This window comes from Hemiscyllium ocellatum, chromosome 45 (genome assembly GCF_020745735.1).
Source record: "Hemiscyllium ocellatum isolate sHemOce1 chromosome 45, sHemOce1.pat.X.cur, whole genome shotgun sequence".
In the NCBI taxonomy this organism is placed as follows: Eukaryota; Metazoa; Chordata; class Chondrichthyes; order Orectolobiformes; family Hemiscylliidae; genus Hemiscyllium; species Hemiscyllium ocellatum.
The window spans coordinates 22,197,100-22,211,078 of NC_083445.1; the positions used below are offsets into that span (position 1 = coordinate 22,197,100).

At 42.8% G+C, this 13,979-nt stretch overlaps 1 protein-coding gene across 1 annotated transcript in view; it reads left to right on the forward strand.

Moving 5' to 3' along the window:
- The first annotated feature begins 3,770 nt into the window (after nt 1–3,770).
- The window catches only part of lpar2a (lysophosphatidic acid receptor 2a), a 102,346-nt gene continuing 92,137 nt past the window's right edge, over nt 3,771–13,979 (forward strand). The window contains exon 1 of the mRNA XM_060855111.1: nt 3,771–3,822. The gene's annotated coding sequence lies outside the window, so the exon portion shown is untranslated. The remainder of the gene's footprint in view (nt 3,823–13,979) is intronic.

Sequence of the window (13,979 nt, forward strand, 5' to 3'; positions counted from 1 at the left end):
ATGAATATGAGTCAGAGAAAGTTTACCAGACTAATATCTGAGGTGGGAGGGTTGTCTTATGAGGAAGGATTGAACAGGCTGGATTTGTATTTCCTGGCGATCAGAACAGGTGACTTGGTTGAAATATGTAAATTCCTGAGGGGTCTGAAAAGGGTAGATTTGGAGAAATGTTCCTCTTTTGGGAGAATATAGATCTAGGCTTCTATGTTCAAAAATCAGGGATCACCCATTTAATACAGAAATGAGGCAATTTATTTTCTTACAAAGGATCATGAGCCTTTGGAACTCTCTTCTTGAAAAGGAGGTGCAAGTGAGGACTGAATATTTTTAAGGCAAAGTTGAATAGATTTGTGTTAAGTGAGGGGGTGAAAGGTTATCACTGATAGATAGAAATATGGCTTACTTTGATTATCCCTGTTATAACAGCTTCAAACATTTTTCCTACGACAGATGTTATGCTGAAAGGCTTGTAGTTTCCAGCTCTCTGTCTCCCTCCCTTTTTTAATAAAGGAGTGGCATCTTCTATCTTCCCGGATGTTGCCTGAATCAAAGAAGTTTGGAAAATTAAGGCCAATGCATCAACTATCTCACATACCACACCTTTTAAGATGAAGTTCCTGAGAATCCAGACACTTATCAGCCCTCATTTCTGGTGAAGAGCTTTTGCCCGAAACATCGATTCACCTGCTCCTTGGATGCTGCCTGACCTGCTGTGCTTTTCCAGCATCACACTCTTGACTCTGACCTCCAGCATTTGCAATCCTCACTTTCGCCTAGTCCAACTATTTACTGTCTACTATTCCTCTGGAGTTTAGAAATTGAGTTGGGGGTTCTGATCAAAACTTACAGAATACTGAAAGGCCTGGGTAGAGTGGACATGGAGACGATGTTTCCATACATGGGAGAGACTGGGACCCGAGGGCACAGCCTCACAGTGAAGGGTCGACCCTTTAGAACTGACAGAAGAAATCTCTTCAGACGGTGGTGAATCTGTGGAACTCATTGCTGCAGAGAGCTGTGGAGGCCAAGACATTGAGTGTATTTAAGACAGAGATAGATATGTTCTTGATTAGTGAGGGGATCAAGGGTTATGTAGAGAAGACAGGAGAGTGGGGTTGAGAAACGTATCAGCCATGATCGAATGGTAGAGCAGACTTGATGGGCTGAATAGCCTCATTCTGCTCCCATATCTTATGGCCTATGATTTTCCTAAGTTCCTTCCTCACATTTCCAAGTTCATCGCTGCCTCTGGGATCTTACTTGTATCGTCCCTGGTGAAATATTGCAAAATACCTGTTCAATTCATCTGCTCTTTCCCTAGTCTCCATGATTAATTCTCCAGATTCACTTTTTATCGAACCAATGCTTTTTGAACTATTTAAGTCTTTTTGAAATATTTATAGAATCTTCTATCTGCTTCTACATTTCTGCCTAGCTGTGTCTCACACTCTAATTTTCTCTGATTATCCATTCATTAGCACTTGTTGCTGTTATTTTATAATCAGACCGATCTTTTAACCTGCTGCAATTATATGCTTTTACTTTTAGTTTGATACTAGTTTTAAAATGTCTGTTTAACCAAGGATGGTAGATCTACCATTTGGAATTTTTCGTATTTGTTGGAATGTATCTTTTCTGTGCTTCTGAAATATTGTTAAATATCACTGCATCTCTACTGAACTTACCTTTAGCAACTTTGACAACTAACTTTAGCCAATTTTGCTTGCATGTCCTCATCATTGCTCTTATTTTAAAATGAAGAAATAGTCTCAGAGCCTCTCTCTGAATAGTCTCTCTCCCTCAAACTGAATGTAAAATTCAATCATATTATGGTCGCTGCTACCGAGTCCACCTTCACATGAATGATTCCCAGCTCAGTGCAGAAGAGGTTATCTCATTGAAACATGGAAAATTCTGAGGGGGCTTAATATGATGGATGCTAAAGGGATGTTCCTCCTTGTGACAGAAACTACAACTAGGGGCAACAGTTTCAGAATAAGGATTTTTTTTTCTTCTCTCCAAGGATTAGGCTGTGAATTTTCTTCCCCAGAGAGCAGTGGAAGCAGGGTCACCAAATAATTTTAAAGTTACATGGATGCTTGATGAACAAAGAGGTCAGGGGGCATTGAGATCAAAGAGCAAAGCAGACTCCAAGGGCCAAATTGTCTACTCTGACTCCTAATTCATCACTATTGTGTGGAAGTAGGCCATTCAGCCCATTGAGTCCATACCAACCCTCCTGAGAGCATCCCATCCAGACCCAGAACCTATCCTTTAACCTTGCATTTCCCACAGTTAATCCATCCAGCCTGCACATCCCTGGACACTATGGGGCAATTTAGCATGACTAATCCACCTAATCTGTGCATCTTTGTACAGTGGGAGGAAACTGAAGCACCTGGAGGAAATTCACACAGACACAGGAAGAAATTGCATACGCCACGCAGACAGTCGTCCAAGACTGGAATCGCATCTGGGGCCCTGCCGCTGTGAGCCACCATGCTGCCTATTTGTTTTTTTGTATGTTGTCACATCCGATGATACAAAACAAATATAGTTGGTAAGCAAGGATTTAAGTCAAGATTAGAGAGGTGCTGGAAAAGCACAGCAGGTCAGCCAGCATCCAAGGAGCAGGAAAATAGATGTTTTGGGCAAAAGCCCTTCATCAGGAATACATCAGACCTGCTGTGCTTTTCCATCATCACTCTAACCTTAAGTCTAATCTCCAGCATCTGCAGTATCCACCTCCACCAAGCAAGGATTTAAAATGAGTGAGAAACTATTGCTATCAACACAAGAGGGTACTAAAGAAATGGATGGGCATTCAAGACTATGGATCGGATCCCAAAGTTCCCTTCTAATGTCCTATAGGGAAGAAATCTGTCATCCTTAACTGGTCTGGTCTACGTGTGACTACAGATCCACAGCTATAAAGTTGACTCGTATCTGCTCCCTGACAATTCACTCTGTTCAAGGGCAGTTAGGGATGGGCTTGCCAATGATGCCTGTTCCCATGAACAAATAAGGGAACTAAAAAGTGTTTTTGAAATCCCACTCTTAAACTAGAGAATTTCTCCTCTCAGTGCCAGTCCCATCACATTCTGTTACACCTGTTCCTTGGGGTCCTGCATAAGGCCACTCCCTTTTTTTACTTCAAAAATATACTTTATTAATAAAAAAAATCTTTATATATACATCGTCACAAATGCAGTTTTGTTCTGTACCTTCGCATATTGAGGAAATAAACAATAAAGTTTGAAACAACCCAAAGACATCTCTTACACATATTTGCATGCATTTAAGGCACTAGGAGGGTACAATAACTGAATGGACCCCCATTTACCTTCAGCAGAAAGATCTCAGGTGGTCTTTCCCAAATACACCTTGGTAACAGCTGCCCCAAGCTTTAATGTGTCTCTCAGCACATAGTCCTGAATCTTGGAATGGGCTCTTTGCTGGAACATGTGACTGAGGCAAGGCGCTCAGATTTGACAATCTACACTGGACAGTTCATGATGGGGGGTCGTCACCACCTTCTCAGTTCGTGTATGTGTGGGGTGGGGGTTGGGGGGATGGGTATGCGATGCCCATGACCAAAGGAAGAATGCTCAGCACTGCCTGCCTTTTGGCTGGTTGTAGGACATGTGAGTGGCTGGGGAACGTAAGGGGCGGTCACTTGGAATGGAGAGGCAGGACTTGCCATGCTAATGAGACGCCTTCCTATTGGTTGTGGTGTTGCAATTGACATGGAGCAGACAAATGGGGCGGGAGCTGTGCTCCAGGATTAGTAGACAGGGGCGAGCGGCCGGAGGAGAGAGTATTGTGAGTAACTTTTTGTCAACTTTTGGAAACTTTTTCTGCTGGAGGTGGGGAGAGATTCTCTTTCTTCCTGAAGACGATGATGGTCCCGTTTTTACTTTGAGAGGCGACGAGATGTAAAAGCAATGTTTTTGAGGTTTGATTTCAGGCAATGAAATGTACCAGATTAAAACTGACCAAGGGGTAAATTTCTCCCACGCACCTTTCTCTCTCTCTCCAAAGCGTGGTGAAAAATCTCCGTCTTTAGTTCCCAGCTTTTTTGTTTCTGCACCTCGCCTTTGTGTTAAAGAAACCTCTTAAATTGCAATCCCTTCCCTCCCCTCTTTACCCGTCGGCGATAGAGTTTAGGATTTAGGAGAGAGAAATATAGGGTGTCAGACGGAATCCGTAAGAGCTGTGTGGAACCAGCCCCCGAGGGGTGTTGTACTCTTTAAGTGGTCTCTGCAGTTACCTGGTGAAGTTTCGGTTAGTTCCAGTCTGATTTTAGCCTCACAGCAGTGTCGTCTTTAAGAACAAAAGAGGGGTCAGTAAACCCCTCCATTTCTAGGCTGGGTATCGTGGCAAACGAGGTTTGATTTGAAGATTTTCCTACACCCTCCACTCCTCTCCCTGTTTATTCCTTTTTAAAATGCAGGGTTTGAGTGTAGTTGGAGCGTCCCCACTGTTGAATAGACGCCTCCATCTCTGCGCTCCTCAAGAGACTGGACAGTATCTCTCATTAGACTTCTCTCTCTCTCTGACTGACAACCAGGGAGGAAGGGTTAACTCTACCTCCTCTCCATCTCCCTCCATCTATTTCCCCATCTCCCTCTCCTGCATCCTGATTCAGTGCCCAGTCCTCTCCACCCCTGTCCCCAGGTGTTGATGAGTGAGTGAGAGAGAGAGAGAGGCAAACATCTATTTTTGTGGATTAACTCACTGGTGACTTTTAATTCACTGGATCTGCGAGTCCAACAGCTCCAATTTATAACCAATAAACAGGAAACAAAGGACACATTAATAAGGGAGAGGCCAGTCAGCCCATAAATTCAGTCAGATTCTAGTTAGCCTGCAGGTGACCTGGCTGCTCTATAATGTCTGACACGTGAACAAATATCTCGATCTTAATATCAAATTGTGTAACTTGAAAAGATTCAGAGAGATTTACAAGGATGTTGCCAGGGTTGGAGAGTTTGAACTATCAGCTGGGAAGTTTCTGTTGGGATAGTTTGATCCTAGATTGGTGTAGAGATCCCTCACCCTCCTGTATAGGCAGCCTGAGAACACTCAGAGCTCCTTGGAGAGGCAGCGATGAGATACAAACAAAGCTGACATTGGAAATGAGGATGAGGACTGTCTCCATCTCTCTGTCACACTTCTGCATTCCCACAAATGGGCCCTTAGTGACCATCAGGAGCTCTGGCACCCAGCCACAGTTTCTAGCCTGTGGCTGTGATTGAGAGGATAAAGCAAGGCACGCTTTGGCTCTGCTGTCTGTGAGTTAGTTGAGTGCTGAGTGGTTTTCATTTTAACTCTTTCTCTCTCTATTGCGTTGAGCCGTGCTCTGCACAACACACTCCCATATTTTCTCTCTCCTTCCTTTTTAAACAAATCTTCAGTTTCTCTCTCTGTCTCTCATAAGCAGGAATTTGTTGTTGGAATTTGAATCCCTGTGGATAGAATTGTGGATTCTATACTTGAGCTCCGTCACAGTGCATTCCGGTTAATTTTGAGAGGGTCTTCAGGGTAGTGTTGGCCTTTTTGGTGATGTGTACAATTTCAGAAAGGCCACGGAATGTAACAATAAATCATTCTGAACAGTTGCAACTCTCCTTTCTGCCAATAACTGTGTAATCATGGTGACTTTTTGCAAGGTGTCTACAGTCTTATTCTTACAATTCATCAACTCAATTCTAAGTCATTGCATTGTATTCCTCCTATTATCTTAATGCATATTGTATTCTTCCTATTATCCTAATGCATATTGTATGATAGGATCTGTCTGTATTGCTTGCAAGACAAAATTGTTTCAACTGTCCCTCGACATGTGATAACAACAAATCAATTAATTTATCCCCTCCACCTACCTACACTGTATTTTCCTTTCTCCCTCCTCTCTGCCATTCACTATCTCCTTATGTTTTGCGCAATTCTTCAGTGTAGCAAGGGTTAATTCTTTTCAGTGAAATGTTTTTGGATCTGTACAAACAGGCAGTTTAAAAATGCAGGGTGGTGGTCTGAAGCCAGAGGCATGGTGTGAGTGGAGTTAATTGCTCCCAGGCAGGCTGCCTGCGCAGATCTTCATTCATAAAGCTTGGAAATTCCCTCTGGGCTGCATTCTTCCTAATTCCAGTGCCATAGCCTTTCACATCCTAAGGAGATTTTAAAGAAGAAGAATCCATGCCGTGTGAACAAGGACCGACAGATCTACCTACTCTGTCTCACACAACTCTGTGTGGGCATGTTCTGAAATATGCCGTCCCCATTTCCAACCAAAATGTGATAGGTGGGGGTGGAGGTGAAGTGAGGGTTATTAATCCAGGCTAAGTATTTGGGAAATTCCTCTCCAGTTACAGTGCGTGTGCACACACACATACAACACCCTCACGGTCAAATTAACATCTCGATTGCAACAGCAGTCCTCTCAGTACAAGCTGCCAAAGTGGTAACCAAATCAAAATGCTGTGGAGAAAGCAACTTCCAAGTTGTTCGTGTGTGGAAATTCTGAACTAATAGAATTTGGAAATTGCTATGGGGAGATGGTGGCGTCTGGGCTAGTAACCCAAAAGCCTAGGACAGTACTGTGGATGTGGGTTCATTATTTAAAATGAAACTCATGAATTTGAAACCTATTTCAATTATTTAAAAAAAGACTTAGATTCATTATTGTGCCTAGCTATAAATACATCATTATTTTAAAAACCCACCTGACTCATAATGTCCTTTTAGGAAATCTGCCATCCTTGCCTGGTCTGGTCTACATACGACTCTCTAGCTTTACAGCAACGTGGTTGACTCTTAACTACCCTCTGAAATGGCCAATTTGGCTATGCTCAGATAAAGGGCAATTAGGGATGGGCAACAAGCACTGGCCCACATCCTATGAAAATAATTGTTTCTTCTGAGTTGGAAAGATAGGGTTACATGTCAGAGGCTTAATATCATTGGAAGACTGAACATTCCTGTTTCTTATATTCACTCATGCGATGTGGCTGAACCAGCCTTTATCACACATCCCTGTTGCCCTTGACAAGATAGTGAGCTGTTTCCTTGAATTGCAGCAGTCCTTGCAGCGTAGGGACAATGTGGGTGAGGGATTCCAAGATTTTAACCCAGCGACGCTGAGGAAATATGTTGAGTCAGGAAGGTGAGTGTCTTGGTGGGGAGCTTGCAGGTGGCAGAATTCTAAGTTTCCCTGATGTCCTTTTCCTTCTGAATGAGAGAGATTGTGGGCTTGGAGAATCCCATAGATTGCTATGGAGCAGATGGAGGCCAATAGGTCCATCATGTCTGCACAAGTTCTGTTACCTGGCAGGTACTGTTGGAGGAATTAAGAGCTACGGGGAGAGTGTGGGTAAATGGAGTTGAAATGCCCATCAGCCATGATTGAATGGTGGAGTGAACTCGATGGGCCGAATGGCCTTACTTCCACTCCTATGTCTTATGGTCTTATGGAACCAGTTATTTGAAACATGCCTGTTCCATGGTAAAGGTCCATATCCTTGTCAAGAGTGAGCTTCTGAATTACCGTTCACATTCTATGTCACGGTCTTTGTTTAGAAATTGAGGTCTGTAGCAGTGTTGCAACTGCTTCTTTGAGTCTAAGTTTCTGTGGTGGCATAGCCATTGACATCAGACTGTGTAGAAACTCAGTGTCACTATAGATTCTAGCAGTCTACAGGATCAACTGACAGCATTTCTTCTTCATTCAGCTAAAGGAAATCTTCGATTTTTAACACCAACAGCATTTCAATAATAAGTTCCATCAAATAATTGTCCCTCCCATTTTGCCACACTTCTCTGTTAATCTGGTAACCGTAGATCTGAAGGAGCAAGGAGGAAGCAGAAATCATAGAGTCGTACAACACAGAAACAGACCCCTTGATCCAACTTGACCATAATCCTACATTAATCTAGTCCCATTTGCCAGCATTTGCCCAACATTCCTCTAAAACACGATTGTACCCATCCAGGTGCCTTTTAAGTGTTGTAATTGTACCAGCTTCTGCCACTTCCTCCGGCTAAAATGGGGACTGCAGATGCTGGAGATCAGAGTCTAGGTTAGAATGGTGCTGGAAAAGCACAGCAGATCAGGCAGCATCCAAGGAGCAGGAGGAAAATCGACATTTGGGCATGAGATTCCTGCGTGAAAAAAAATGCGCTTTCGTCCCTTTAAAATCCTTCCCGTCTCACCTTAAATCTATACCCTCTAGTTTTAGACTCACCCAGCATGGGAAACAGACCTTGTTTATTCACCCTATTGAATATTCTATAAATCTCTATAAGGTCACCCCTCACCTCTGATGCTGCAGGGATAATAGCCCCAGTCTCTCAAACCCTCCAACCATGGCAATGTCCTTGTAAATCTTTTCTGAACCCTTTCAGTTTCACAACATTTTTCCTATAGCAGGGAGACCAGAGTTGATTGCACTAGCTTTTGGAGTCCTGCTCCTTCAGGTGGTTGTGGAGTATAAGATCGTAAGATCTGCCTTACGATCTTATACTCCATAACCACTCGATAAAGGAGCAACGCTCTGAAAGCCAGTGCTTCCAAATAAACCTCTTGGACTTTAACCTGTTTTTTTTTTAACTTTGTAAACCCCAGTCCAACACCGGCATCTCCAAATTAGAATTGAATGCAGTATTCCAAAAGTGTCCTGTACAGCCACAACATGACCTCTCATCTCCTATACTCAGTGCACTGACCAAGTCAAATATGCCTGTCCTTACTATTTCTGCTGACTATTCCTTCCTTTCACAGACCAACTTCAACCTGCTGGAAAATTGCTTCTGAAAAAATAAACCCCTCTGTTAATGAGGCACCCTAACAAATCAAAAGTTCAAAACAATTTTAAAATTATATCCATCCAGAGTGGCATTGAATATGTTGCATTGTTGCCCCCTCTGGTTATAGAAGTCTGTATCTTAAATAGTTCATATCAGCTGTCGTTATTCACAACTAGAACCGATGCATGGTCCTCACTGACATTTGTATAATTAGCAATCCTCATAGCAACTCCCATCAATTCCATCCCATTTCCCCATGGAGCCAATCTCATTTCACCTCACTTTGGATTTCCTTTACCTTTTCCCCCATTTTTATTCCTTCCTTCCCCCACCCCTGCCTCTGATGTTCACTGGTATTACCAATCATACATTAAACACCAATTAGGTCCTTCATGCACACTCCCCTCTGCCATCCACCAACTGATGTGTGCCCCCCACCCCCAGCCCATAAACTGAGCCATCCCAAAATAGACCAAACAGATGGGAGCAATGTTATCTTTGGAGAATATTGTTCTTTGAATGAACCCTAATGTTCTAATTGCACCAGTCAGTAGGGGTGATGATGGCCTAGTGGTATTCTCACTAGATTATTAATCCAGAGATCTGTGTTCGAATCCTGCCATGGCAGATGGTGAAGTTTGTTAGACTCCTAATTCCAAATATAGTTAATGATAACCTCAAAATCACCGATCGTTGGGAAAAACCCAGCTTGGTCATGAGCATGGGTAAGTTGGACCAAAGGGTCTGTTTCTGTGCTCAAATCCTTCTTTAGGATCCTTCCTTACCCGGTCTGGCCTACATGTGACTTCAGACCCACAGCAATACGGTTAATACGCCCTCTGGGCAATTGGGAATGGGCAATAAATACTGGTCTGGCAGGTGATACACTGATTCTGTGGATGAGTTTTAATATACTGCCTGAGTACCTTTTTTGACCGCTCCAACCCAGGGCACCATTTTTAAAAATTTAGAACCGAGATGAGAAATGTGTTGATGCAGAGGGTGTTAAACTTCCGGAATTTTCAATCTGAGAGGGTGGTGGAAGCTCAGTCTTTTGCATACAGATTGGTGATCAAACATTTAACAATGGTGTGAAGAGTTTTGAGGATTGGATGGATAAAAGGCTACCTTTGATGGACTTTGATCATGTTAAATGGCAGAATAGGCTTGATGGGCTGAATGGCCTACTCTTGCTCCTCTGTATGCAATAAAACAATCTGGCTTCCCTCTCTCCCTCTCTGACTTCCTTAATAGTTTTCACTGAAGGATGTATGACTGTATTAATACCCTGCCCCATGTGCGTAGCGAATGGCCTATTGTTACCTATGTCTGTTTCACCAACTTACCGTCCTAATAACGTAAAGGAAAGCAGCCCAACAAACCATTCGATATAAATGTCTAACTTTATTGCATCTCCCTGAGGGTTACTATTGTCGGCACCATTTCTCCTACTCTACATATGTTCATCGATGTGGATGTTTTGTAGTATTCTTAGAATTTTTGAATAATGAGACTTGCTTTTCATTAAAATATTGATCTCGGCAGGGTGGGGGACCCAGTCAGTGGTTATTGGGAGGGGGTAGGCAGGACATCAACAGTTGCAGCTACAATGAGATCACCCATGATGGTATTGAATGGCAGAATGAGCTTGAGGGGGCTGAATGGCCTATTCCTAATCAGCATATTTGTGTTCATCACCGACTTCTGACAGCTGTACTAATTAGTGCAAACTATCAACAGCTATCCATCAGAAACTTGGATAATACATTCATTATCATTAAACAGTCCAAGTTAGAAAGCACACACCTCTTTTATAATCGCATATTCACCAGGATCAAGCTTACCAAAGAAATTGTTCTTAGACATACTGGTAGAATGAGCGAACAACGGTGAATTCCTTATCATGATATAAAAAAGGATTATGTATACAGACCAGATTTTTAATTACAACAGTAACCACCCCAACATCCACAAACAGAACTGTGTCGAAACTCTGTTTAAATGGGCTCTAACATACTGCTACACCTCAGAGCTCCACAAAAAAGAACTCCTCTACAAAAGTTTTTGCTAATAATGGGTACCGTAATAGCTTCATCCACTGGTGCCTAGCATACGAACAACACCAAGAAGAGACAGTGTGCCCCAACACACTGACCACCCTACTCTATATTAGAAGTGTCGCAGAACTGACTACAAGACTCATGTGCCCTCTGGGAATAATGACAGCACACTTTTTTTGTCAGTTACTATCCAAGACAAAAGATCCGATACCTGCAACATGCAGGATGAGTGTTATATACAATATACCATGTAGCAACTGTGAGAAGCATTACAAAGGACAAATGGGCAAGAAACACGGCACCAGAATGCATGAGCATCAGTTTGCAATAAAATGACATGGCCAGTTTTCCCTCACGTCAACATACACTAGCAACGAACGATACCAATTCAACTGGGACAATGTTACAATACTGGGACAGGCAAAGCAAAGACAAGCTCAGGAATTCCTGGAGGCCTAGTATTCATTCACTGGGGCCATAAACAAGCATGTTGAAATAGACCTTACGTACTGTCCATGACAGTACAAAACCAGAAATAGAACCGTGGGCCGATCACAATAACAGCGCCTCGTCTGGAGGCTACACAGCACTGAAGATATCACCCAGTAGGGAGGCAAAACTTCTGCAAAGAAAAATCATCTGGCTTGGTGAATTGACCAACAACTCCTATCCATCAACTCCCTAGTGTTTGGTCAAATTCCCTCAATCCAGGGTCTGTCGGCTCTTTATATTACTTCAGCACTTTTTCCCTACTCTCACATTGGTCTTCAATCCTCTTTCTCACTTGTTGTCAGCTGGAGGTCTTTGTAAACGCAGAGCTTGCATTTCCCATTCCCAAAATGTTCCCAAGAACGTCATCCCCATGGAATTGTTTGAAGCCTTTAGATAAATGAAAGCTCCAACAATACTCAAGAAGCTTGACGTCATCCAGGACAAAGCAGCCTCTTGATTGGCACCACATCTACAATCATCCACACTCTCTCCACCACCAATACTCAGGTAGCAGCAGTGTGTACAATCTACAAGGTGCACTGCAGAAATTCACTGAAGATCCTTCCACAGCACCAACCAAATCCATAACTAATTCTGTCTACAGGGACAAGGGCAGTAGATACATGGGAATACCACCTCCTGCAAGCTCCCCAACCAAAACACTCCCCATCCAGATTTGGAAATATATTGCTGTTCCTGGGTCAAAATCCTGAAATTCCCTCCCTAAGCGTATTGTGAGTTTACCCACAGCAGGCAGACTGCAGCAGTTCAAGAAGGCATGGTGGCACAGTGGTTAGCACTGCTGCCTCATAGCACCAGGGTTCAATTTCTGCCTCAGGTGACTGTGCAAACTCCACACAGACATTCTCCCCATGTTTGCGTGGGTTTTCTCTGGGTGCTCCGGTTTCCTCCCACAGTCCAAAAATGTGCAGGTTAGGTGAATTGGCCATGCGAAATTGCCTGTAGTGTTAGGTGTAGGGGAATGGGTCTGGATGGTAGGGTTGGTGTGGACTTGTTGGTCCGAAGGGCCTGTTTCTACACTAAGTAATCTAATCTAATCTAAAGGCAGCTCACCATCTCCTTCTCAAGGGGCAACTACAGATGGAAAATACATGTTGGCCCAGCCAGTGCCACCCATATCCCACAAATGAATAAAAAGGCAGCCAATTTCTACACGGAAGAATTCCACAAAAAGCAGTGAGATGTCATCCTGTTTCACTGATGTTGATGGAGGGATGACTGTTAGCTCCGAGAACATTAGAGCTCCTTTTCAAGAAATACCACAAAGGGGCAAAAGCAAGGTCTGCTTGAAACTTTGGCTTCTGAAGTGAAGGTATCTCTCATCAAGCCCGGCACAAGATGCACCAAAGAAGAAATGTTGGCCATTGGTCCAGTTAGTTTACAATTACTGGGGTGAAGTTCCAGGTAGATCAGGTCTGACCCCTGCTCCAGTAACTGCCAGCTGGATTTCCAGTGTTGTGTTGGTTAAGATAGCTTCTACAGGAGGAAATGAGCTTCCATAATTTAGACTAATCTGTGAGAATTAGGTTCAGGAGAGATGTTAGGAAGCACTTCTACACAAAGGGTGGTAGAGATTTAAAACTCTCTTCCAGAGATTGCATTTAAACAATTTTTTAAGCAAAGAGAAGATTTGGGACAAAAGCAGGTATATGGAGCCACAGATCAATCTCTTTAAATGGCAAAGTGGGCTGAATGGCTTACTTCTGTTCCTATCTTGGCATCTTTTACAAATATCTATTAAATCCTGCGCTCAGGTCTTAGCTGGGGCTCTGTGGGTATGATTGTCATGTCAGGAGTCGGCTTTGAATCTCATTCCAAATACTTGACAATTTTATAATCTGGGTTGAAAAATCCAAAGCAGTACTGAGGGAGCACAGTGTTGTAGCAAATATCTCAGTCATTATCCCTTTGTTTCTCCTCAGACCATCTAGCTGTCTCAGTCTCCATTTGTTCAGTCAGCAACAGGACTGCTGGCCAATCAGTAAGCTATGTAGGTATTCCAACTGTAATCTGATCATATCTGTCTGTAATCTGTGCATATAATACACATATTGGTGTATATTGTTGTTAATAAACCTCCAGATATCTGACTCCAAAGCATTTCAGCTCCTTGTTTTATATGTTACATGAGTGAATGTATAGAACATCACATTATGTCTTGAATGGGACCTTGGTACTAAAAGATGGTGATAGCATGAAATGGCAGTTTTGAACATATTTTTCTGACAGTCACCTATCACCTGTCTGAGTTCAGAGTTGAAGTTCTTATTAATAGCCAAGTCTATGGTTATACTGAAGGAAGCAGCATTTTGTAAGTGACAGGCACTTATTAAAAGGTACTGAAAGGACAGCTCCACCCTAACAAAGCGTGTTCAGAACCAAATATAGAAAAATGCAGAGAAAAGGTTGAAATGTTTAGAAAAAGGCCTTATGCAAGTCAATCCTGCTGGATTACCTCTCTCAAATGGCCACAAGTTGTGCATGATGTCGTAGCTTTGTTTTTGATGCAGGCACCCCTGTCAGACACAAACTTGGGACTTTCTAAATGGCAATGAAATATTTTTAAAGCTGTAACAAGGAGAAAAAAAATAAACACAAAGG